The 8601-nt window shown below is 38.2% G+C and overlaps 1 pseudogene; it reads right to left on the bottom strand.

Annotated features, from left to right (window-relative positions):
* LOC102986984 (protein zyg-11 homolog A-like) overlaps positions 1-5585 on the bottom strand; it is a 14752-nt pseudogene extending 9167 nt beyond the window's left edge.
* Between the last annotated feature and the right edge of the window lie 3016 nt (positions 5586-8601).

Here is an 8601-nt window from a genome sequence, read left to right as displayed (position 1 = left end):
AAGAGGCAAGAAAAAGTCTCTTGTCTCTTCGGTAGCTCCGCGCCCGTTTCTGGAGCTCCTTTAAGCGGCGCGCTTAAACCCCTCTCCTCGCGCACCAGGAAGCAAAGAGGGAAGAAAAGGTCTCTTGCCTCTTCGGCAGCTCCAGACTTCAACCGGACTCCCTCCCGGCCAGCTGTGGCGCACTAGCCCCTTCAGGCTGTTTTCACTCTGCCAACTCCAGACCTTTCCCTGGGATCCCCACACATTCTTTTAAATCAGTGGGTCAGCACTTTGAAAATTTCTTTTCCTTCTTTATTCAACTTAGTGATATCATATTACAAAAATTCGAAATATCAATGCTAATTCTTAGGAATTATTTTTTCTTTAATTCATAATACAAGTATTAAATCAAGTATCAATATTTATATTTTTTAACTTTTTTTTTTTAGTGGTTTGAGAGATGGCAATTTAAAAAATATATTTATTTATTTTTGGTTGCATTAGATCTTCATTGCTGCATGCAGGCTTTCTCTAGTTGCAGCAAGCAGGGGCTACTCTTCGTTGCAGGGCACAGGTTCCTTATTGCGGTGGTTTATCTTGTTGCGGAGCACGGGCTCTAGGCACGTGGGCTCAGTAGTTGTGGCTCGTGGGCTCTAGAGCACAGGCTCAGTAGTTATGGTGCATGGGCTGGCATGTGGGATCTTCCTGGACCAGGGATTGAACCCGTGCCCCTGCATTGGCAGGAAGATTCTTAACCACTGCGCCACCAGGGAAGTCCATCAATATTTATATTTTAATCCCAATTTATTTCATTTTTGCCCTAAACATTTCAAAGTAATACAACCACATATGCTAACCTATTTAATTCTCATTTATAACCAATACATATGTAGTATTAGGAAATTACTTCAAGGAATATTTATATAACTAAAAAAATTCCAAAAAACTATTTGTCTACATATAATGAGACAGCAATTTAAAAACAACAACAATAAAAGAGTATTTTTTATGGCTCCTATTACCTAAAGACCGTATTACCTAAGCTGTCTTAATGCTCTTGACAAGGTATCTGTATACCCTCAAGAGCTATGGAAATCTCTCAAGGTCCCAGTCTTTGGTTCTTTATCTTATTATGCTTTCCTATTTCTGTGTTTTCCCTCTTGGTTTGGATACTGCAATAATCTAATCCCATCTTATGAGAATCTATGCTAAAATTTCTATCTAGCTTTTGACATCAAGAGAAGTAACATCCATTGTAGTTCAGCAACTCTGTGAATAGTTCCACTATACCCTCAAAGCAATCCCTGATCTCTAGGGACCCAGTGTGACCCTATGCTTTTGTTGTATTTCAGAATGATATTGCAATACTTAGGCTCCCAGAGTCTGAGCCCTGTTCAGTGGCTGTGCCTTATTTGATTACAGACTGTATAGATGGCAGGATATTCCCAGAAATGCAAACGCCTGGATCCTTTTGCACCACCCTCCAGATTCCTGTTCTCTTGAATTCTTTCTGTTCAACCAGCAGTAAAGATGAATTTAGAGTACTCTTGTACTAAACCTCCAGAAGCCTTTCCAACTTCTGCTTGCCATTTTTTGATGTTTAAATGAAGTACTTAATTGAGAAATTAAAGACAACCTCAGCTGAGAACATACATCATATTACTCTGCTCAGAACACTTCTTTTCACACAAATATGAGCCCCTCCCCTACACATACTCACAAAGATTCCTGCACATACTGACTATGCAATAAAATCTAGGGGTTCTTTAAATCTTCCCCTCCCCCTTCAAAAAAACAAAAAAAAAGATCAACAAAATGTAACTAAGCAGGACGCTGTGGGGCCTTTCCTCCCCCCATGTCCTCTGCCTGCCTCTTCTTTGTGGAAACCTGTAGTCTCCCAGGCCTCCCCTGATTCACAAAAGCCTGGCTCAAGAATTAATGATTGAAAGGATGTGAACACGTAGTGACAAAAGTAGCAGTGGGGCCAGGAGAACTGGTAACAATCTAAACAGTAAATCAGCCATATGGTGGTCACAGAATCTTTAGTTCCTCTCTGCAGTACTTAGATAACAGTATCTGATACACATTTCCTGAGTTGTTTTACAGATGCTAACACCCCCACCAAATGGAAGAAGTTAACGACTTGATGACCATGAGCACATAGTCCCCAGGCCTACTGGAGCCTGAGGATTGATAATGTTAACCCCTATGACATTCACCATCAAACAATTAGAGAACTGTGCACCAGCTGATTACATACCCTGCAACTCCCCTCCTTCACCTTGCCTTTAAAAATGCTTTCCTGAAAACCACTGGGAAGTTTGTGTTTTTTGAGCATTAGCTGCCCTGACCTCCTTACCTGGCCCCTTACAGTAAACACTGCTCTTTCCTTCATCACAACCCGGTGTCAGTAGACTGGCTTTACTGCCAGTGGACAAGCAGACCTAAGTTTGGTTCAGTAACAAAACACTCTATGAAAGAAATTCATGAAAATCCCTGTACCCTGGGGGAGTATTCCTGCCTTATTTGCTTCAACTTTCATAATATTGCCCTCTTTATATGAGGTCCAGTAAGATTCATTCCTAGTGAACCACCCTAGTTAATCAGTACAGAAAAATTATATGGAAAAGTGTTGGCCTCAGTGAGAAGATACATTTCTAAAACCCTGTGATTACACAGCATTATCTTAGTGTCTCCTGCCATGTATCCTGGGAAATATATTGCTGTACAATTAACAGGCGCATAGTCTTAGTACGTTGATCAAGCTAGAATTGCTTCTTTAACGGCTCCCTTTCCACACAGAGCTTAATTTAAATTCCCCCCAAAAAATTACATATGACTACTCAGTAAAGACTTGGGGAGTTGCTTCAAGCTCTATTATTTTCAAATCCTGAACCCCTTTGCTCTGGTGGTTGCCCTATGTTCAGCTTCTTCCCTAATGCTGTTCCATTTAAATGAAGTCCAAACATTTTGATTTTGCGATTGCCTTTAGCTCTATACTTTGCAATTTGGAAATTATCTGTGTCCTACTTCCTGGCTTTAAACCCAGGCCTTTGGAACTTTTTCTATACACTTTCACTTGTTTTTATAAAACAGATCTCTAACCTGATTTTTACAGCTACATATTGATTTGGAAGTCAACTAGAAGGTAATCTCCATAAGAGCAGCAATATTTATACTAATGTATCCCAACATCTGGAGTAATGCTTAAGTACTTAGTTTATATTTGTTGAATAAATAAATGGATGAGGAATCTGTGTTGCAAACAGATCATTTTTTGAAAGTTTCACAGTTAATTACTAATGGAAGAAGCGGCAGCGGGACCCAGGTTGCCACCCAAGCACTTTCTAATAGACTTCATTGCCTAAAGTTTTCTTTTTTCTTCTGGTGACAAACCAAATATATTCATTAAATATTTTTAGTAAACAGTAATTAGGAGGAATTTACTGTACTTTGAGTTTGAGTTTAAAGTGTGAAATTGTAGTAACCAGCCTCCAAGATGGCTCCCAATGATACCATGTCCTGGTGTGCACGACCCTGACTGTGGGCTGAAATTATTGACTCCCTCTTGAACAAGGTACAGGCCACCTCCTCAGAGATCCTGAGACAGAATGATCTGACTTGACTCAGTTATGCCATATCAGGTTTCTGACCCCTCAGAAACTATGTGGGATAATATATGTTTTTGCTTTTAAGTTCTAAGTTGTGGGGTAATTTGTTAAGCAACAACAAATAACTAATAAAATCATTTTTAAAATAAATGTACCATTTACAACCAAAATTATAAAGTAAAAAATATTATATATATATATATATATATACACCACATACACATATCTGTGTGTAATGTTTATACAATATATATTTTATTGAAGCTGTCCCTATATGTATTACATATGTTATGTATCTGTGGAGTCCCTTAGGTTAATAAGATCATTCAACAGAGAGGGGTATTTCTGAAAATTGCTGAAATAAATTCTGAAGTCATCTAGAATGAAGGCTGCAATCCCCTGTGCTTGGGAGTTTGCCTCACTGTGCTCCTAGATGCCACACAATAGCTGCAGTATTTGCTGGGGTTTTTACAGCAGACATGATACATAGCCCACAGTGACCAGAGTAGTACTGAAACTGAGCAGGACCCGGTGGAGCTCCTGGGCATGGAAGCTTTTCTGTATTCCCCATTTCTTGGGACTAGGCTTCAGCCTCCATGACCTTCCCTGAGTTCCAAAGGGTAGGTTCAAACAGTTGCTCATCAGGGAAGGGAGGGGATACAGAGACAAGGGAGGAGCAGTCAAGAAACAATAGCACAGCCTTGGGAAAGGATCCTGGTTCTGACTCAAGGAGTACACATAAAAATATCTTTGAGCTCTTCTGCAGAACTCAAACCCCCAACAAATGGGAGATGTTACTACTTGATGAAGCATTCTTCATCGCAGAGAGAAGGTCACAGTTTGATAACCTTGAGAACCACAGAAGCTCATCAGGAGACCACCTGTGGCCAGATTAAAGCAATGCAGGCTCTACACACACCCTGATCCTTATCAGCAACCCGCCCTTGAACCACTGCTATAAACCTCTTCACCAAATCCCCCCTGGTTAGGACACACAGTTTCTAGGGCACGAGCCCACTGTGTCCCCCTTTGCCCAGCAAAGCAATAAAACTATTCTCTTCTATTTCACACAAAAATCTGTTTCTGAGATTCAATTCGGCACTGGTGCACAGAGGCTGAGTTTTCAGCATCAGCACCAAGAAGTATCTGTATGTCACAAATGCTGTCATATTACACCTTGAACTTGGCCATTTCTGGATGTTTCCATGCAGATCCTGGAAAAGAGCTCTCCTATGAAGATCATGGAATATTCAAGGCTGTTAATCAGATACCAGATGGTATACGAGGCCTGCAGCAAAACAACTGACTTCCACTTCTTTGCTGTGAAGCAAACTGCTGATATGCTTCACTACATCTTCAGTCACTAGCTTGGAAGAGAGTTCTCTGACTTCAGCTATGTTGTTCTCCAAGCCTTGAATGAAGAGTGCCAGTCCTCAGTTTTCAATAAATTGCTTGCAGGCAGCTAGAGATTCAACTTCAAGATTCCAAAGTGCTTTCAAAGTAAACAAGAGAGCAACATCATGTGAATTCTCAGTATTCTTCTGTTTTCCTACTGCTAGAAGATTCTTGATTGCCATGAAGGGCTTTCCTTTAGATTGTGAAGTTTGCTGAGGTGAGCGTTGCAGGGCTAGAAAGGAGTTGGAAGCTCACTGCCACTATGTGCATGCCTTCAGAGCCATCTCATAACAAACTTGGCAGCATCATACCAGTCTGATGGAACACGGACACGAATCCTTGTCAAGGCATCACACCAAGGAATTAATTAGTTAATCCCTGAGGGAAACTCCAAAGCTTCAAAAGACTTTGTATTCCATCACACCTTTCAGAACACAATTTCTCCAAGGTAACAATCAGATCTTTCAGGCAGACATTAGCCAGAGTAAGGAGATGCCTCCTCTTGCACCACGTAGCAGCCCAGGGCATCCTTTTGAAAGTAGAGAGAGACAATGGTCTGGTTCCAGAAGCTGTGGTGCAAGAAGTGAACCAGTAAACCATGATGCCCAAGAAGGGAGAAAGTGTCAAGCTGGGCCTGGATTCCTGTGAGATGTAATAGAGGCCTACTCTATGAATAGGGCACACTGTACTCCTATTGGGAATGTTTTAATATCTACCAAATTGAAATGATAGGATACAATTTTCTTGATCTAAAGTAAATTTCAAAACTTCCTATGGAAATAATTAATTGAATAATTTAAAAAATAAGAAACTACAACAAAGACATATTCCGATGAAATTTTAGATATTTAAGTATATCAGATAAATCCTAAAATTATCACCACTGGGGAAGGGGGCAGAATATTTACAATAGGGTAAGGCAATGGATTAACAACCACAGAGTTTAAAGAGAAGAGATTTTGATCAAATAATTAATGGCTCCAAGGCAAAGCTTCAAATCAAGAAAATAATCAAAATAAAAGGAATATCATAAAACAAGTAGAGATGATAAAAAATAATAAAATTTTCTCAATAATAATCCTTAACATGGCTATAAAAGCATTCAGATGCTACTTCAAAAAAATGAAAGAAAATACATTAATATGTAAGAATAATAATTTGGATGAAAAAAAATCTCTGATTATATCAGCAAAAATTCTAGGTAGTATATTTATGTTCAGAGGGGTAGTATTTTTCTTTTTCACTGGGATGATTTTTATTTTTGGTACAAATTGATGCACAGTATCAAAGACAGTGCTTCTGTGTTTTTATATATATGTAACACGTTACCTCCCCAAAAAATTATCCCATTACTTAGTACCTTAAAAAAATTCATTTATTATCTCACACAATTTTTTGAGGGATCAGAATTGAAATGAGAATATGTAATTTCAAAATCATTGGAGAAGAATAAAAATGGCAAAAAATACTTTTCAAAGATTTTTACAAAACAAGAACTAGAGAAGGAAATATCAAGGAAGCATATAATACAGAAACGTATAATAACTTTATTACAGCAAGATGGAGATAATAAACTTTGATAGGATCCAAAAGCAAAATCTAACACTATGCTGTTATAAAGGAAAATGTGAGAAATAAATGTTATAATTAAGTGGAATTAAGGAATTGCCTGTTCTCATTCTTAGCCCTCAGAGCCACTCTCCAGCAGCAAAAAATAGATCACTTAATTGAACGAATTAATTGAAGTCTTTCCGAGTCCCTAAGAAGTCAGATGTTAAAAATTGTTGTAATACTTTCCATTCCACCAAATGAATAGAAGAGAAACTAAATGCCCTAAAGCACAATACGAGGGACCTATTGATTAGAAGTACGGGAGAGGGTTTTTATCTAAAAGGAAGAAAAAAATATCACTTTAGAAAATTATATCATTTCATGTAGGAGCAATCAAACCAAAAACCATCTATCAGTAAGAATAGTATTTTAAAGACCACAATTGAGATCTTAGGTTATTGCTTTGAATTGGGTTAGAGTGTTTCATTCCTCACTTAATTATGCTTACAAGCCTGGGAAATGGCAAACATTGATGATCATCCAGCAGAAACCTAGGGCATTCCTAAAGCTAGTAGACTAACTATTGAGGGCATTTTCTGTTGAAAGGATCAAGGGATCAAGCTCTCTTCTTGTGAGCAGGGACATAGGTTTCTGAGAAGTGAAGGGTATCGTTTGGTGTGAAGAGATAGCAGTCATTCAACAAATAGTTATTGTTTTACCTTATGTTTCACGCAAAGTACTGAGGATACTGAGGATAGTGAACAAGGACTACAATGTTCCTCTTCTTCATGGTATTAAGTTCTAGTAAGGTAGCTTAGAAAGTGAACATAAAAGGAATCAATTAATTGGGGATTATACATTCAGAGAGTGGGAAATTTACCTAAAAAGAGTTGTCAGGGAAGCCCTCTCTGAGGATGGACTGTTTTATCAAACCATAATGAGATACAGCTAGGTACATAATTCCGGGGCTGTATGGGGAAGAATTCCGGACACAGGGAAAAAAATGTGTAAAAGCCCAATGGTAGAAATAAGCCATGCTTTGTACAGAACAAAAAGCCAGACAGAGTAAGTACTGAGGATACTGAGGATAGTGAACAAGGACTACAATGTTCCTCTTCTTCATGGTATTAAGTTCTAGTAAGGTAGCTTAGAAAGTGAACATAAAAGGAATCAATTAATTGGGGATTATACATTCAGAGAGTGGGAAATTTACCTACCTAAAAAGAGTTGTCAGGGAAGCCCTCTCTGAGGATGGACTGTTTTATCAAACCATAATGAGATACAGCTAGGTACATAATTCCGGGGCTGTATGGGGACGAATTCCAGACACAGGGAAAAAAATGTGTAAAAGTCCAATGGTAGAAATAAGCCATGCTTTGTACAGAACAAAAAGCCAGACAGAGTGGCTGTAGCACAGCATTAAGGAGGACAGTGAAGAGTGAGGTTTTAAGAGATAGATATTAGCTATATTATATAGACTGCAACAACATGTTTGGATATTATTCAAGGAAAAATGAAAAGCAATTGGATAAATTTAAGCATATGGAATGAGGATGGTAACTGGCAGAGGGTGGAAAATGTAGGGCTGCTAATTTTTTTTTAAGGCTACTCTGTTTGCTACGCTGAGAATTAATGGGAGGGGAACCAATTAGAAAGCTACAGTTATAAGCTTAGTGAATATTAGTATAGTTTTAACCAGGGAGGTAACAGGAGATATGGAGAGAAATAGACTCAGTATATATTTATATTTGAGATAGAATCAATAAGACTTCTTAATGAATTAAATAGGGTAATAGTGGAAGAAACAAATGAATAAATTAACTACTAGGTGATTTGGCCTGACAAACTAGGTGAAAAGTCTTAGCATTCATGTATACAAGAAAAACTGGAGAAAGAAGTAGTCTTGAATAAATGGAGAGTGTGATTTATAATTTTGTTTTGTACACTTGTAAATCTGATAAGTCTATTAGATGCACAAGCGATGATGACCTTTAGATGTACAAATGAAGAAAGCTGAATATAACATGATATATATGTACATACATATACTTTATGGGCACATATA

Source organism: Physeter macrocephalus, chromosome 9, assembly GCF_002837175.3.
Source record: "Physeter macrocephalus isolate SW-GA chromosome 9, ASM283717v5, whole genome shotgun sequence".
Classification (NCBI taxonomy): Eukaryota; Metazoa; Chordata; class Mammalia; order Artiodactyla; family Physeteridae; genus Physeter; species Physeter macrocephalus.
This window is presented reverse-complemented; position numbering and strand designations above follow the sequence as displayed.